This window comes from Hypanus sabinus, chromosome 3 (assembly GCF_030144855.1).
Source record: "Hypanus sabinus isolate sHypSab1 chromosome 3, sHypSab1.hap1, whole genome shotgun sequence".
Lineage (NCBI taxonomy): Eukaryota > Metazoa > Chordata > Chondrichthyes > Myliobatiformes > Dasyatidae > Hypanus > Hypanus sabinus.
This window is the reverse complement of record NC_082708.1, coordinates 109,428,067-109,447,229: the sequence shown is the minus strand read 5'-3', so window position 1 is coordinate 109,447,229 and position 19,163 is coordinate 109,428,067. Positions and strand designations below refer to the sequence as shown.

The 19,163-nt window shown below is 41.0% G+C and overlaps 1 protein-coding gene across 1 annotated transcript in view; it reads right to left on the bottom strand.

Moving 5' to 3' along the window:
• Nucleotides 1-19,163, bottom strand: part of glrbb (glycine receptor, beta b) — a 132,408-nt gene that overhangs the window by 11,545 nt on the left and 101,700 nt on the right. The gene's annotated exons all lie outside the window — the stretch shown is intronic.

Here is a 19,163-nt window from a genome sequence, read left to right as displayed (position 1 = left end):
TTAATAAAATTTTAAAAAGTATATTCTGGTAAAGTTCCAAACAAAGATTGTACTTTTAGTTTGAATTACATGGATGTTTAGTGCATTCTGAAATTTGTGAGACATTTTATCATTGAAGCAATTTAGCAATAATGTCATTTACTTATATTAGTCTGGTGAAACTACTAAATGCTTAATCACTGTTCAAATAGCAGTAACTTTGATTGGTGTGACAAATGACTTTATGGTTTACTAACAGCCAATGGAACAGGCTTCACAGTATGGACAAACAGTGCAATAACGCTTATCAATCTGTTTATCAATGTCAAGGATAACACTGAGCTGTTAGCTTTTTAATGAGATAGTCTGACAGTTAGTATACCAGCAATGATACTGACAATAATAAAATCATCTGTTAGCTCAAGGATCATCCGAGCAATCACGAAAAGCAACTCTTTCTGTATCATTGTATCACATGGCAAAAGCAACAAGATCTTTGAGGTGAAGATCATGGTTTTCAATAGATTGATTTTCTTAGACAATTTCAAATCTAGTGGATTCAACCACAGTCAATTTCAAAATTTAGCAGAATTTGAGGCTGGATATACTCATAAGATTTATCACATAGAAGTGAGGTAGAATTACAAAATAGATAAAACACGGAAGAAGCTACTTTGTCCACAGGAGCTAAACTGTTGAAAAGGAAACACTCCCACTAGCCTCACCTTCCAGCTCCTGGTCCATAGCCAGCCCAGTAGTTCACAGAACTCCAAGTACTCACTTTTATTATGCTTTTTCTCACTGGCAATGAGGGCACTCTGAATAGCATCCAGAATATTCTGGGTAAAACAAAAAGCTAACAGTTGCTTGAATTCTTTGTCCCTCGGTTTTTGACCCCTCAGCTAAGGGAAAAGTTCCTTTCAGTTTACTCTGTCTGGAGAGAGAAGAAGAATTTGGTGCATTTCCAACTCAGTTCCCCCTCAGCTTCCTCTTTTCCAAAGAAAATAACTTCAGTTTATCCTGTCGCTCTGCAGTTACAATTTTCCAACCCTGCCAACATTCTCGCAGTTATCCTCAGAGTTCTTTGCAATGCAATCATATCTTTCTTGGTAATGCAGTGACCTAAACCATACGCGGTATTCAAGCAGAGATCTAACTAGTGTTACATATAGTTCCATTCCAATGACCTTTATCTTGTTTTCTATGCCTCAGCTAATAAAGGAAAGCATCCCAATATTTTTTTAACCACTGTATTCATCTGCTCATTTCCTTTGAAGGGTTGGTGGACCTTCCCAAAACACATCTGGATTAAATTTTATTTAGCATTTTTCTGTTCAATTATTACCTTCTTGCAGTTTACAGCTTTCCTCCTCACATCAAAATCACAAGATAAAGAAAAAATTAAGCTCACAGCAGATAGATAGAACTTAAAACAATGGAGAAATTTCTGTTGGTCAGAGTGCTCAAATTATTTTACTTCATGGGCAACAGGAAAGATAGAGAATATTGATGAATACCTCTAATCACTATTCACTGAGAAGAACACCATTGTCATTGGAGAATTCAGGAAGAGGTGGGTGGTACTAGGAGGATAGCCTTTAGCTACTGGATAACATTGATGAAATTGGGAGATAACTGAGCAGCAGATGATGGAAATTAATCCTGAAAAGGGTGAGTCATGCATTTTAGGAGGGCTAATAAAGCTAAGAGATTGGTATGGCCTAAGGGACTACTTCACAGAGGGGCTTTGGTATACACGTCCAAGGAAGGTGAAGGTGGCAGCACAGACACATAAGGTAGATAAGGCTTTAATTACTTCTTACATCCTTCACATACACGAGGAGTAAAAATCTTTACGTTACGTCTCCATGTAAATGTGTAATATGCAATCATACTAATCTATAATAAACAGAACAGTCAATGTAACATAGAGTGCACTCAAGTCAGTGTGAGTTAATCAGTCTGATAGCCTGCTGGAAGAAGCTGTCCCGGAGCCTGTTGGTCCTGACTCTTATGTTGCAGTACTGCTTCCCAGATGGTAGCACCTGCAATAGATTATGGTTGGGATGGCTTGGTTCCCCAATGATCCTATGGGCCTGTTTTACACACCTTTCCTTGTAAATATCCTGTATCATGGGAAGTTCACAACTACAGATGTGGTGGGCTGTCCTCACCACCCTCTGCAAGGGAAGTACAGTTCCCATACCAGGCAGTGATGCAGTCAGTCAGGATGCTCTCAATTGTGCTCCTGTAGAAAGCTTTTAGGATTTGGGGGCCCACACCAAACTTCCTCAAGCGTCTGAGGTGAAAGAGGCGCTGTTGTGTCTTTTTCACCATACAGCTGGTGTGCACGGACCAGTTGAGGTCCTCGGTGATGTGAATGCTGAGGAACTTGAAGCTATTTACCCTTCAAGCCCAGATCCATCGATGTTAATAGGGTTTAGCCCGTCTCCATTCCTCCTGTCATCCACAACCAGCTCCTTTATTTTTGCGACATTGAGGGAGAGGATGATTTCTTGACACCACTGTATCAGAGTGATAACTTCTTCCCTGTAGGCCACCGCGTTATTGTTTGAGATAAGGCCAATAAATGTAGTGCCATCGGCAAAATTAATTAGTAGATTGAAGGCACATGAAGAATTGACTTCATTGGTGGATGTATAAAATCTAAGGACTGGGAAGTAAGTTATAGTACAACTATAAGAGGTAGGCGGACCTAAAGCTGGCACCAATGGGCGACTTCCCCCAGCTCATCAATTAAATTCTTCCTATTCTAATGACACTATTTTCCCTTACAGGTGATCTACAGCGGTACTCAAAAACTGCAGTTCTGCACAACAGTGTGTTCCCATTCTCGGAGCTTGCCAATCGGCCGCGTTTCAGCATGTCCAGCTTCAGCCTGAAGTTGGGTGACTTCGGGGCCTGCACAGCCCTGTGGACACAAATTCTCACCGGTGTTGCATATTGAAACATAGCAGGAGCCGAAACATTGAAGACCATGTGAGTGGCTGTCGGAGGGCTCTGCACTCAGTTTGTCAATTCTTGAGTTGGAGAACTCAAAATAAAACATGCTTCAGACTAACTGTAACATTGAAATAATGACTGTTGTCCTCCCTGTTACTGTGGAAAGAGAGATCTGTCTCTCCCTTGTTTGTCAGAGAGAGAGTCTGTGGGATGTCGAAAGGCTGGAGTGAAGAGTTAGTTTTCAATAGACTGTAAGACCATGGTCTCTCTTTAAGTGCTTTGCTTTTGCTGGCTTGGTGGGTGGTGAGAATGCTGATGTTTATGCTAGAATGGGAGGGTGGGAGAGGGGGAGGATTGATGCTGCTTGTGCATGGGTGTGGACTTAGGGGCTTATGTCATTTTTCTGTCATTCATTCTTTGGGTTTTTTCTTCTGTTTTGAGATGTCTGCAGAGAGTAAGAATTTCAGGTTGTATATTGTATACATTCTCTGAAATGAAATGGAACTATTGAACGATATAACAATTGGTGAAAAACCACAACTGGAATACTGTGCACAGCTTTGGACACCACTCTCTGGGAAGGACAGGACTGCATCAGAGACAAAACACTGGTAACTCCCCAGGAAGCTGACTGTGATGGAGCACTTCAGTTATGAGAACTGATGGAATAGGCTTGTTTTCCTTAGTGTAGAGTGAAGTGACCTGATGGAGGTAAAATTATGAGGGGCAGCAATATGTAGGTAGCAAGAACCTTCTCCCTATAGCTCCAAAACCATTGTACCTAAGTTAAAGAAACTGGATAGGAAGTTTCAAGGGGATCTGAGAAAGAATTCTTTTCATCCAGAGAATGGTTTAAATTTGGAATTGTCTTAAGAACACACTGTTGTAGGGGCAGATATGCTGATACTTATGAAGTATCTTGAATAGCAGCTGAATTGCCAGGGTATAGATGGATATGGGCCATATAAAATGGATGTGCATTTTATGGTCAACAATACTTAGCGTTGGAGGGTTTGGTTTTCCTCTGTACAGCTCTCTAACAACTTTAATAATACAGCAGATTCAGTTTAATTGGTCTATTGGTTAATTGATGATGTCCATTAAAATCTTTTTGGAAATCTTTATTTTCTACAATTTCTAAAGCTCTGAAAATTAATTTACAACCTAATATATTAACTGTTCTATTTGGAATAGTTCCACATCATATTCAAGGTATTGCATCTTCAGACCAACATGTAATTGCATTTGTTACATTGTTGGCAAGAAGGGCTATTTTATTAAAATAGAAAGATACTTCTGTCCCTACCTTAATTCAATGGTTTTCTCAGGTAATGTTATGTCTTAGTTTGGAAAAAATCAGAAGTAGAATTTTTGATCCTCGATTTGACTTTGAGAGAAGATGGGGCTGTTTTGCCAAATATTATCATTTAATTTGAATTATTTTATATGGTTTCCTTTCAATTTTATTTTATATAAACATGAATTGGCGGTTGATGATTCTTTTTTATATAGATATAGATGATGGTAAGTTGTATTGCTCCGGGAGTTGATTCCTAATGGGTTTTTTCTTTTTTCTTTTTCTTTCTCTTGTAGTTAGTGGGGTTTCTTTCTTTTTCAGTAAGTTGGAATTCTCTTTTTTCCTTTTCTTTATAAAAGAAATTTTCTCTTTCATTATCGTATATAATCCTTTTTTGTTAAGTTTTTTTCTTCAGCTTTATTAATTGTATATATATCAACTTGAAGTTTGTATCATTGTATAGCTGTAGAAGATTATGTATCAATAAAAAGATTCTAAAAAATGAAAATGAAAAATGATGATGATGATGATGATGATGATGATGACATTAACTCAGGCCTGAGATGCCAGTGTCGGGCATTTTCACGCCTTACAAGGCGTTGAACAAAAGACTGTGTGGCGCGCCACTCCTCACACAGACATTTTTGCAGTATTTTTCTTTATTTTACAAGGTCGACTTGCGAGCTCAACACTCAACCTGGCATGGATGTAAAACGTACTCAGGAATGGTCTGACTGGATTCGAACTCGGGAACCTCTGTTCCGGACTCTGGCGCTGATGCCACTATGCCACCTGTTAATTGGGCCAATGCTTATTTGGGACAACCGATAAAAAACAAAAACTAATCAATAAAATAGCTGGGACTCTCCTCATTTATTAGGGACACTATGCTGCTTAATTGGGACAGAAGACTCCATCCACTTTCTAACTAGCATTAGGAGTGTGAACTTGTGTGGCCATTAGACCTTACGCCATAGTTAAAGAGATCTAAATAGCATCAGTTAGTTGTGTTTGTGTTCAAAAAGCAGTGATTTTTGTTACTGATAGTTGGCAAGAAATATGCAGTGAGAAAATTCAGATCTGTTTTGTTTACCGTGGTTTCAAGCATTCAGGCTTGGAGATGCCATAAATGGCTGGGAGTGATATAAAATAATTTCACTAATTCAATAAGTTAGGAACTACGAATAATTTGAAGGTATTGACAATCATCTTGAATGTGACAATGAAAATGAAGATTTGGAGGATGCAATCATCAAAAGCATTGTATGAAGGCTGTACATTATCTGCACTAGGTGTCTTCGCACTCATTTTGTTCACTTACAGTCAATCAAAAGAACCCCGCAGCGTGTTAGCTGTCCATTGTATCTGATAGTGACAGTGAAACCTGTGCAGGGGAGCTTTTAAAGTGGAAAAGCCGTTGCATTGGGACGGTTCCACTTTCTTGACCTTGGAAGTCCAAGTCCAGTGGTATGAGTAGTTGCCACAAACTAGGGTCTTCCTTGGTTACAGAAGATAAGCATGACTCCTTCTGTGCCTTGTCATGCCCTTTGCTCTCAAAGGTAGTTTGTCTTTTTCATACCTTTTTATCTATCTCCATTAAACTTCAGCAAGATACTGAGGTAGCATTTATGGGTTCATGGACAATTCAGAAATCTGATGGTGGAAGGGGAAAGTCAGTTTCCAAAATGTTGAGTGCAAGTCTTCAGGCTTTTGTACCTCCTTCCTGGTGGTAGTAGTGAGAAGATGGAATGACCTGAGCAGTGAGGTTTCTCACCTTCCTGAGGCAGCTCCTTTTCAAGATGTCCTCCATGGTGGGGAGGCTAGTGACCATGAAGGAGCTGGCTGAATTTACAACTCTCTTCAGCTTTTCTCAATCTTTTGCATTGGAGCCTCCATATCAAGCAATGATGCAACCACTCAGGATGCTCTCCATGGTACATCTATTGAAATTTGCTAGAGTATTTGGTAACGTACCTAATCTCCTCAAACTCTGAACGAAGTATAGCTGCTGGCCTGTCTTCTTTGTGACTGCACCAATACGTTGGGTCCAGGATAGATCCTCTGCGATGTTGATGCCCAAAACTTCTCACCTATTCAATTGCTGACACTCGATGAAGACTGTTGTGTGTTCTCCTGACTACCCCTTCCTGAAGTCCACAATAACTTCCTTGGTCTTACTGGCATTGAGTGCAAGGCTGTTGATGTTATCTACCTTGCTCCTGTATGCTTCCTCGTCACCATCTGAACTCCTGCCAACAATAGCTGTGTCATTGACAAATTTATAGCTGGTGGTTAAGCTATGCCTAGTCACACAATCATGGTTGCAGAGAGAACAGTACAGTGGGCTAAGCACAGATCCAAGAGGTGCACCGTGTTAGCGGTAAGATGTTATTTCTGATCTGCACTGACTGTAGTCTCCCGATGAGGAAGTCCAGGATCCAGTTGCAGAGGAAGGAACAGAGGCCCAGGGTTTTAGAGCTTGTCGATTAGAACTGAGGGTATAACTGTAATGACAATCGAGCTGCAGCTGTCGATAAACAGTAGTCTGACATATATATTACTGTTGCCCAGGTAACCCAAGGCCACATGGAGACCCAATGAGATTGCATCCACTGTGAAACTATTGTGGTCTATGGGACCTTAACAAGATTTCCTTTGTTAAGATCCCTCAGAGATCATAATAATAAGATCATCTTTAATAAGATCATCTTTAACTTTTACTTGCTTTCACAGAAAACACACAAATCCTGGCAAATAATGTATAGTTGAGTATCAGAGGTCAAGTGAAAATAAGAAACTAAAGTAAATAGATAAAATAAATTACTAGGGAAGTTAGTGAGCTTGAAAGATAATGAATCCCAAGAACTGATGATCTATATCCTAGAGTTTTGGAAGTGAAGGCAAGACACACAAAATGCTGGAGGAACTCAGCAGGCAAGGCAGCATCTATGGAAAAAAGTACAGTCGATGTTTCGGGCAGGACGGATCTGGGAGTAAAGGACCTGGTTATTATCCTGGTTCCAAAGTTGTGTGTTTCTAGAGTTGCTCCTGTGGACGGGGGGGTAGCTAATATGACTTTACTATTTAAGAAAGGAGGGGAAGAGAAAACAGGGAACTACTGATCTGTTAGCCTAATGTTTTTGTTAAGGGAAATGATTGAATATATATTGAAGGCTCCTTAAAAGTTGTCATAGCCAGTGATGGTAATGGGCACAAGCTCCCACTACTTAACAAATACACTCAGTGGCATTGCCTCAAATAACCGCTGACAACCAAGTCCAGCTCCTGGCCTTCATGGGTGGCTTAGCTACTAAGCTTGGCAAAACTGTTTCTACTGACAGGAGAAGGTGCAAAGCGGGCTACTAGCACCTTAAAAATAGTCGCTTCAGGCAGGTAAGGTTCGTCTGCCATGGTTGGCAACTCAGCTAGGAGAAGGAAAACTCTGATCTCAAACCTCTGCTGCCTTGCATCTATAGCCACTAAAGGGGAGGGCTGTGGGAGTAAATCCTGAGGGAGAAATCCTGAGCTGGAGTCCCTAAGGCAGTCCTACATTGAGTTCAGTGCCGACTGGCAACTCCTGTGACACTTCTGGTACCAAACTGTATCGTTCTCTGATATTCCTTTGGGTTCCTCAGTTGCATGGAGAGGGGGAGCTTGCTACATGGGCAACAGCTTGCTTTCCATATCATACTGCCCAGGCTTGCAGATCTAGACAGTTAGGACACAAAATCCATGGCCAACCCTGACCAACGGAGGTCTCCTATCGAAGGATGCCATAACAGAATGCCTTGAAAAAAATAAAGCTAAGAAGAATTAACACAAGTTTATGAAGAAAAATAATGTTGATAAAGCTGTTGGAACTCTCTAAGAATGTGGCTAGTTGAACAGATAATTGAGCCAATTGGTATTGTGCCTTGAGACCGAGGTTCTGCACAAGAAGTTGTGGAATAATATACTGGTTACTGGACAGAAAACAAATAGTGGGAATGAATAGATCCTCCTCCTCAGGTTTGCAGGCTGTTACTGATGGGCCCCAGCTATTATTGATCCAAATCAGTCATTCAGTTGAGGGTACAAAACATAACAATTCCAAGTCAGCTTATGATATTAAACTAAGCTGGTGTGAACAAGGAGAAATGCAAAGTCTTGAATAAAATGAGTCAGGGGCAGGGAACATGGCAAGTGGAATATAATATGCAGGCATGTGATGTCATCCACTCTGTTGCAAATAACAGAAAGGCTGATTATTTGTTAAATAGTGAGAGATTACACAGTGCTGGTGATCAAAGGGAGCTGGGTGTAATTGCACAGCACTGATAGTGAGAATGCAGGTGCGGCAAATGAATAGGAGACCAATGTTACATTACTTTTATGACAAGGGTTTGATGAGACAAGAAAGGATGTTTTATCGCAATTAAATTGCCCCTTGTTGAGACAGCACCTGGAATATTATGCACAATTTTGTCTCCCATCTACCGATGATGAAGAAAAAGCACCGAAGTTACATTGAACTGGTTTCAGGGACAGCAGGTTTGCTATATGGAAAGGAATTGAATACATTGGAAATTTATTTTTAGAATTTAGGAGAATAAGAGGAGATCCCATCAATACTTACAAAATGTCAAGGAGCTTGACAGACTAGATAGAGGAAGGGTATTTCCTCTGAATAAAATATTGTAAGAAAAGGGGCACGATTTAAATAAAGTCAAAGTAAATTTTATTATCAAAGTACATATATACCACCATTTATAGGCCTGAAATTCATTTCCTTGTGGGCATACTCAACAAATTGTAAAATAGTTTCTATAACTGGATCAATAAAAGATCAACCAGAGTGCAGAAGACAACAAACTACAAATGCAAATATAAATAAATAGTACTGAGCTATTTAAGCTCAGTACTGAAATAGCTCTAAGCTCTGAGGAAAATAGCTCTGAGCTGGAAGATCAGGCATGATCTTGAGGGATAAAGCAGCAGACTCAAAAAGCTAATCCAGCTCCTATTTATGTTCCTATCATCTCTAATTTTTCTAAAGTCCAGTGAATATGAATTCAGTTTGCTCAGTATCTCTTTGTAAGAAATTGTTTTTATACCAGGGATCCAGTAAACATTCTCTATACTGGCTCTGCTGTAGATATAACTGTGGTGGTTCAGTCCGAAGTCCGTGGTCCGGTCTGCAGACTCCAGGTTTTCCGGCGGTCCCTTGCTGCGGTTGGACTTAACCAGAAACACCTGAGGCTCATATTGGAACTGGGAATATAAGTGGTCCTGGTATTGAGTGTGGTTGGGGGTTGTCTTGTCAAGATACTCATGGCACAGGTGGCTGGTGGAAGGCGAGAATGGGCTCTTGCCATCCTTGGGGCTGTGTTGGAGAACCATGGCTTCTGGGAGTCTTGCTGGCAGTAGTTGGGGTGGTCATTGTGGTATGGATTCAGCTGCTTCCCAAGCCAGCTGGGTGTCTGTCAACCACTCTGAGTGAGGTTGCTTCTGTATCCAGCCAAGGCTGCTGGCTGTAATGGCTACTTGGAGCTACCCTGATGCACAGGTGGAACTGTCTGTTGTTCCTTGGTGTTTGTCTCTTCCTGTCCTTGCCCCCATGGGGTAAGTTGGGCCATTTGGCTGTTGCCCTGTGGGGGGAATCTGTCTTGTCTTTGCCTCTGTTGGGTAGGTCAGGCTGTTCTGCTGTTACCTGATGGATGGTCCTGCCCCACCTTGGTGTGGAGTTATAGATGAGTCCTGGCTTGTTGAGGATAAGTCCCAGCTCCATGTTGATGTAAAGTTCTTAGTCTGCCCCTAGCTCCAGCCTCCGTTCCCCAAGCCTCAAACCCCAAGTCTCCAGCCAAGTCTTGTCATGGCTCTGCCTGGGTTTGGGGGTCTGAGCCTGAGGCAAGACCTGGGTTCTGGGTCCTTGTCCAGTCTCGGGCTTGGAGTCCACCCCAGGCTCCTTGTTCACAGTCCCTTGTCCTGGTCCTGTTTCCCTTGCCTAGACTGCTTCCTGCCCCATCCTTGGGGTTCCATCTCATCCTAGTTCTGGGACTCCAGTGTCTGTGTCCTACAATTGGGTCCTGATACAACACCACCTTATGACAATAACTGAGGAGACCAAAATTTTGTACAGTAACCTGCATGTGGACACAGGAATAATAAAGGCCAACATTTCATTTGCCTTCCCAATTACCTGCTGTAAATGTATGCCAACTTGGTGTGTTTCACTTAAGAGGTAACCTAGATACTTTTACACAGCAGCAGCATTCTGTAGTCTCTCTCCAGATAACTTCAAATATCATCTTCAAATTACATATCTACTTGCTTATACCCTGCAGACTCTTAGTATCCTCTTCAGTTTGCTTTCTCACTTTGTATTATCACCAACTTTGTCTCTAATACATTACTATCATTAATAAGGACTGGAAATAGTTGATGTCCCAGAACAAGTCCCTCTTGCACCATACTGTAAACCTGAAAATGACCCACTTAGCCTAGCATTCTGTTTTGTTACTAAACCAATTCTCTATTTATATTAAAGTCCTACTCCCAAAGCCATGGGCACTTAATGCCTTGCATAGTAACCTTTTTTTGTTGAACGTTAAGCCATTTAGAAATCCAAATAGATTACATCTACCAGCCCCATTTATCAACTTTGCAACCTGCATTCTCAAAGAGCTCTAATAAATTTGTCAAACACTGTTTCCACTTCATAAAGCTTTGTTGACTACTCACTTTTTGTTACTGTTTTCTATTACATAAATGAATAAAAGGCTTTAATAAAGGATTCCATCATTTTCCCAGTGACCAATATATTTTTTTCTCCATCCTTCCCCAGATAAGTTCTCTAATCAGTTAGGATCTTTCTAGAATCTGAGGAATTTTCAAAGACAACATCTAATGTCTCCATTAATTTAGCAGTCATTCATTTGAAACTTCAGAATATTGCCTTTCTTTCAGTATTGTATACCATTCCTATCTTCCTTTTGTTTAATCATTTTATAGTCTCCATTTCTCAATAGAATATATATTTCTTGAAAATTACAATGTACTTGCTTAAATATACTTCAATGCTATTCTACTGTTTTATTTCTTAATCAATTCCCTAGTGCAATTTAGCCAACTCTGCATTCACTGTTAAGTCAAATTATACATGTACGTTTGTAATTCAGACTTGCATTTCTCCATCTCAAAACTGACTGTGAAATCCCATAATGTATAATCACTCTCCCCCAAGAGGATAATTTTTTTGAGGTTAGTAATTAATTCATCTTATTACACATGACTAGATCTAACTTATTCTCTGGCTAGTTCTGCAATGTATTGTATTAAGAATGTATTCTGAATGTTTTCAATGAACTTTTCATCAAGGCTACTAGCTACTTGTGTCATCAATCGATGGAAATCTTTATGAATATTTAAGTTAACTCATGACCATTATGGTAAAATTTCTCCTAAGGCCGCTGTATTTATTAGCTTATGTTGTGTTATATTGTGCGAGCTATGCACAAGTGCATGGGGTTCACCATTTCCATAGAAGTAGTCATGATCAACCCTCTGCTGACAGCTCATCTTCCTTTACACCCCTTATATTTAGGCTAGCTGCTGCTCGTGCACTAGTAGAATCCCAAGTAGATGCCATTCCTCCCTGGATACGACTGTTTAATATCAATGCAACAGTCTACTCTCTATTCATTTCAAAAGAAGACTATCCTTAAGTGTTGGGAAAGCTACAGTTATATTGTTTAGAGCCAACTGCAAGACATCAGCTGCTAATGAGAAAAAGAAGTTTTTTCCCCCAAACACATTGTATGCGTGGAGCTGGAGAGGAAGGAAGGTAGCATGTCCAACAGTATTTTTAAATTTACAGCAATGAAATAGAAATGTTGGCTCTCTTCTCAGGAAATCATTCATAAAAAATGTTCATGTCACTAACCACTTCTTCCGCTAATCTTCCAACTATCCCCTGTTTTCCCTACCATCCACCAGTTTAGCACTTCTCCCATGCCTGCAATACATTAAGTGAAAGATATCCACCTCAGTGGCAGAATGGGAGGTGTACTCGGAGATACAAAGGGCAGTAACTGGTGAAAACACATAAAGAGAATTGCATTATCAGCTATTATAGAGAAACAGTTTCTTTAGGATCCTAGAAGGCCCTTCAGCTGATCCTGAGGAAGGCAGTCAGATAATGTCTGTCATATTCCTTGGGGCTGTCAGAATGATGCAAAAATATCAGCAAAGTTCCACAATCATGGAGAAAATTTGCAGCAAAAGGAGGCTGGAGCAAATAAAACAAATTTGATGCAGCAAAGACCATTTGATATTAAACACAAAATACTCTGCAAATGCTGGGGTCAAAGCAACACGCACAACACATTGGAGGAACTGAGCAGGCCGGGCAGCATCTGTGGAAACGAACAGTCAACATTTCAGGCCGAGGCCCTTCGTCAGGACTGAAGAGGGAGGGGGCAGGGGCCCTATAAAGAAGGTGGTGGGAGGGTGGGAAGGAGAAGGCTGGTAGATGCCAGGTGAAAAACCAATCAGAGGAAAGATCAAGGGGTGGGGGAGGGGAAGCAGGGAGGGGATAGGCAGGAAAGGTGAAGAAGGAATATAAGGGGAAAGCACTAAGGGTAGTAGAAGAAGGCAGAACCATGAGGGAGGTGTTGGGCAGCTGGAGGAGGAGGCAGAGAGAAACTGGGATGGGGGAAGGGAGGGGGAGGGTATTACTAGAAGTTGGAGAATTCTATGTTTATGCCAAGGGGCTGGAGACTACCCAAACGGTATATGAGGTGTTGCTCCTTCAACCTGAGTTTGGCCTCATCATGTCAGTAGAGGAGGCCATGTATGGACCTATCTGAATGGGAATGTGAAGCAGAGTTGAAGTGGGTGGCAACCAGGAGATCCTGTCTGTTGTGGTAGACAGAGCACAGGTGCTCGATGAAGTGGTCCCCCAATCTGCCCACTTCAACTCTGTTTCACATTCCCAGTCTGTCCTCCCTCATGGTTCCTCCTTCTTCTACTACCCATAGTGCTTTCCCCTTACATTCATCTTCACCTTTCCTGCCTATCCCCTCCCTGCTTCCCCTCCCCCACCCCTTGATCTTTCCTTTTATTGGTTTTTCACCAGCACCTTCCCCCTCCCCCCACCTTCTTTATAGGGCCCCTGCCCCCTCCCTCTTCAGTCCTGACAAAGGGTCTCGGCCCAAAACATTTTCCACGGATGCTGCCCGACCTGGTGAGTTCCTCCAGCGTGTTATACCACTTTATATTAAACAGCACCCCTCAAGACTAAACTTATGAGTTAAATATCAAACAAATCTTATATCTCAATAAAGATACAATATACCACCTCACGTGGAAGAAGTGACATTATGAGCAGATACACCTGTCTATCAATAGAATCACAAATCAACTTCTTACTGAAGTAAAACTAGATTTCCCTCTGTTACACAGGCTATCTTCATCGAACGCTAAGTTCAATCGACTGAACATTTCCTTGCAAGAAGGTTATACACTACACTCATTTGAAGGTATTATCAAAACTTCAAAGTAAAGTTTCAATTAGTTGCAGATGTTCATACATTAATGATAACAGATGGCTGCATTAAACCTCTTTCCAAATCGGCTTCAGGATACTGAAATGTCCCTTGATAATATGGCAAATGTCTTTTTACAGTATATCAGATTCAATTTATTTTAGCAGATCAGAGATCAGAATATGTAAATAATCTGTCAAATAATAGTCATTTCAGGTATTTCAGGTACTTGGAACTTCGTGCATGGTATATTCAATACTACTCCATTGTTGTGGAATTTGACATGAGACCAACAGGAAGAACAATTTTGAGCAAAGTGAAAGCTCTTGTGTTGTTAACAGTCTTAAATTACTACTTATAATATCTACAAGAATTAATAATTATTGTAGGTCTTCACAATATATCTGCTGAAATGCAGTCTTTGATAATTTATAAGAAAATTTTCTTAGTTGTGACATCCCAAAATAATCTTTCCTTAAGAAAAATGGAATAGCTAATTGTAAGATATAAAAGAACATTAGAATTTGTTCTGATAATGTCATTACACAGGCTTTCCTAAACCAAACCTAACACTTAATCTAAAACATCTTGTGATGTGACTCATATGGTGAACCATTAAATAATAATAATAACAACTTATTTATGGAGCATTTTTCATAAGGTGTGGTTTAAAGTGTTTTACAATGGGATAAAGTACAAAAATAAAAATAAAAGATAAAAAGATGTTAGTTAAGAAGTTAAATAAATAGATTTTGAGCTGATGCTTAAAAGTGCCAACTGAGTCTGCATCCCTTATAGTTTTACATATTAAATTCCATAGTTTAGGAGTGCAGTTCAAAAACAGCCGACTTGCCAATTATCTTTTGAAGGAGATTGTTTAAATTTAAGTGACCGGCAAAAGAAGGCCAAAGAGCTCCAGCGGGATTATAAAATGAAATCAATTTTGTGATGTACTCAGGTCCAGACCAGTGAGAGCTTTAACCACAAGTAACAGAACATTAAAATCAATTCTAAAAGATAGAAGAAACTATATAGAAGCTAGGACAGGACTGATATGCTCCGTCATCCTTTTTTAGTTAAAAGTCTAGCAGTGGTGTTCTGAATGAGTTGAAGTTTGTCAATAGATTGCTTTGGAAGGCCAGTAAAAAGTGCATTGCAGTAAATTAGTCTATTCAATATGAAGGCATAAGTTAGATTTTTAGTATCATTACGTGGCAAGAACAGATGTAGCTTAGCAATATTCCTTAAATGTAGAAATGGCAACATTCTCTGAGTTTAATTTGAATAAATATGAAGAAGAATGAAAAAAGTTTGATTGGAGACAAGTACACAACACAATCTTGTCTGTTTACTTCATGTTTTTACAAAAGCTTCAAATATCTGAAGTGTGCTATCACACTCCTGATTTCATTGAAGTGTTTGTTTTGTTCTTCATGATTTTCAGAGACAAGGAGTAGCATTTGTACAAAGTAAGAAAGAGCAAAATGTATCAGCTACTAAACAATTAGAAGTTTGATGAAACAATGCCATTACGACACTCAGAGAAGGATTCTGAACCTTCTCAGTAGAAGTTCAAAATCTGAATCACGTTTGATATTACTTACATCAACACCATCATCATCATCATCATATGACGTAGGCGATCATGGTGACCATGATTGTTCTTGGCAATTTTTTCTATAGAAATGGTTTGCCATTGCCACTTTCTGGGCAGTGTCTTTACAAGATGAGTGAGCCCAAACTTTCTCAGTACTCTTCAGAAAATGGCTGCCTTGCTTGAATGGTCACATAACCAGGCCTTGTGATATGCACCAGCTGCTCATGCGACCATCCACCACCTGCTCCCTGATTGGGGGGCGAAGCAGGTGCCACATCTTGCGCAAGGTGACCTGCAGGCTCGCAGAGAGAAGGAGTGTCTTAGTAGAAACGCATCTTCACCTTGCCACTTAGGTTACTGACATATGTTGTGAAATTTGTTGTTTTGTGGCAGCGGTACAGTCCAAGAGAGAAACATCATCATAAGTCACTGGAAATAATTAAATAAATTGTGCGACAGAGGAATAGTGTGGTAGTGTTCATTGATTGTTTAGAGGTCAGATGGCAGAGGGGGGGAAATCACTTCCTACATCATTGAGGGTCAGTCTTCAGACTCCTGTAGTTCCTTCCTGATGTTAATGACGAGAAGAGGATTTGTCCCAGGTGGTATGGCTCCATAATAGAGGATACAGCCTTCTTGAGGCACTGGATTCTACAGTCTGGAGTCTGCACTGACTGCGGTCTCTCAAAAAGGAAGTCAAGGATCCTATTGCAGAGGGAGGTACAGAGGCCCAGGTTTTAAAGCCTGTTGATTAGTAGTGAGGGGATCATGGTGTTGAATACTGAGCTGTGATCAGTAAACAGTATTGCTGTTGCCCAGGTGGTCCAAGACCGAGTGGAGAGCCATTGAGATTGTGTTCACCGTAGACCTGTTGGGGGTGTAAGCAAATTGCAACAAGCCCAGGTCCTTACCGAGGCAGGTAAGGGTAAGAATATGATGATATGGTGGATGAATGTGTGGCATTGGAATTGATCAGAATCAGGTTTAATATCACTGATGCACATTGTGAAATTTATTAACTGTGCAGCAGCAGTACAATGCAATACATGATTAATATAGAGAAAATCCGAATTACACTAAATATATGTATATTAAATAGTTACATTGTAAAAAGTAGTGCAAAAACAGAAATTTAAAAGTAATGAGGTAGTATTCATGGGTTCAATGTCCATTCAGAAATCGGATGGCAGAGGTGAGAAACTGTTTTTGATCTCTGAGTGTGTGCCTTTAGGCTTCTGTACCTCCCTCCTAATAGTAACAGTGAGAAGAGGGCATGTCCTAGGTGGTGAGGGTCCTTGATGATCGAAGCTGCCATTCTGAGGCACCACTCCTTGAAGCTGTCTTGGTTACTACGGAGGCTAGTACTCATGATGGAGCGACTAATTTTACAACTCTCTGCAGCTTACTTCGATCCCATGGAGTAGCCCCCATCCCACCCCTTACCAGCTGGTGATGCAGCCAGTTAGAATGTTCTACACAGTACATCTGTAGATGTTTTTGAGTGTTTTAGGTAACAAACCAAATCCCATCAAACCCCTAATGAAAAAGAGCCACTTTAATTGCCTTCTTTATAGATGCATCAACATGTTGAGGCCAGGTTAGGTCCTCCGAGATATTGACATTGAGGAACCTGAAAATGCTCCTTCTCTCCACTTCTGATCCTTCAATGAGGATTGGTTTCTATTCCCTTGTCTTACCCTTTCTGAAGTCCACATTCAGCGCTTTGATCTTACCATCATCAAATACAAGGTTGTTGACCCTAGCCGGTATATCTTGCTCCTGTACGCTCTCTCATCACCACCTGTGATTCTACCAACAATGCTTGTTGTCGTTGTACCTCTCCGCATCTTGTGGGGCATCGGGTGGCAACCTTTGCCGTTTCCTTAGCATTTGTCATTTTTTTTTAACTCTCAAACAAGCAGGGATGTAAAGTGTGCAAGGAGCCTGCCAGATTCGAACCCAGGACCATTTGCCTTGAAGTCTGGTGCGAATGCCACTACACCACCTGCTGGCTACATCAATGATTATATCATCAGCAAATTGATAGATTGCATTTGAGCTGTGCCTAGCCGCACAGTCATGGGTATAGAAAGTAGAGCAGAGCAGTGGGCTAAGCACACATCATTGAGGTGCACCAGTGTTGATCACCAGCGAGGTAAAGATATTATTATCAATCTGTACAGATGGTGGTCTTCTGGATAGGAAGTTGAGGTATAGAGGCCCAGGTTCTGTAGCTTTTTCATAAGGACTGTAGGAATGATGGTGTTAAACACTGAGCAATAGTCAATGAATGTCAATCCTGACATAGGTATTTGTATTTTCCAGGTGATCCAAAGCCATGTGGAGAGTCATTGATAGCTCATCCACTGTAGATCTATTGTAGTGACAGGCAAATTGCAGTGGGTCCAGGTCCTTGCTGAGGCAGGAGTTCATTGTAGCCATGACCAACCTCTCAAAGCATTTTATCAGTAGATGTGAGTGCTATTAGCCAATAGTCGTTAGGTAACTTGTACTGCTCTTATTGGGCACTGGTATGATTGTTGTCCTTTTGAAGCAGGTGGGAATGTCTGGCTGTAGCAGTGAGAGATTGAAAATGACTTTGAATACCCCTGCCATTTGGTTAGCACACGATTTCAAGCCTTACCAGCTACCCCATCAATGTCTGCTTCTTTGTGAGGGTTCACCCAATGTCAGTTTCCAAGACAGAGATCACAGGGCCACTGGGTGCAGAAGGGATCCTCATACCTGTAGTTTTATTCTCCCTTTGAAAGCAAGCATAACAGGCATTGAGCTTATCTGGTACTGTAGCATCGCTGCCACTCACGATGTTGGGTTTTGCTTGTAGGGAGTAATGTCCTGCAAACCCTGTCAAAGCTGGTGTGCATCCGACATCGCCTCCAAACTTGCTTGGAATTGTTTCTTTGCTCTTGAAGTAGCCCTCCACAAGTCAAATCTGGTTTTCTTATACATACGCAAGTCGCCAGGATTAAATGCCACACATCTAGCCTTCAACAGACTATGAAGCTCCTGGTTCATCCATGGCTTTTCATTTGGGGTGCAGCGAATTTCAGATTTGTGAATCATTGGAATCTCTTCTGGGGGAGGTATAACCTATACAAAAGGAACAGTTTACAGGTAAATTCAAGAGGAATCAAGGTCCTTATGGGCAGGTTTGCTAGAGCTGTTACAAAAGGTTTAAACATAATTGGCAGCTCAAGTGATAGGTCAGGTAGATACAGCACGTACAGAGACTGAGTTGGAGGTGTACAAGAGCAAGATAGATCAGCTGGTTAAGTGGTGTCGCAACAACAACTTTGGACTCAATGCCAGTAAGACCAAGGAGTTAATTGTGGATTTCAGAAAGGGAAAGTCAAGAGAACACACACCAGTCCTCATCGAGAAATCAGCAGTGGAAAGGGTGAGCAGTGACAAGTCTCTGAGTGTCAACGTCTCTGAAGATCTATCCAGATGCAATATATTGATGCACATACAAAGAGGGCACAACAGTGGCTATACTTCAATAGGAGCCTGAGGAGACTTAGTATGTCACCAAAGACACTCACAAATTTCTACTGAACACCTATCTATTTGCATCACTGTCTGGTATGGAGGGGCCACTGCACAGGATCAGAAAAAGCTGCAGAAAGTTGCAAACTCAGCAAGCTCCATCATGGCCGTTAGCCTCAGCAGCATCGAGGACACCTTCAAAAGGCACTGCCTCCACAAGGCACCATCCATCAATAAGGACCCCATCGCCCAGGACACAACCTCTTCTCATTGCTACCATTAAGGAGGTGGTACT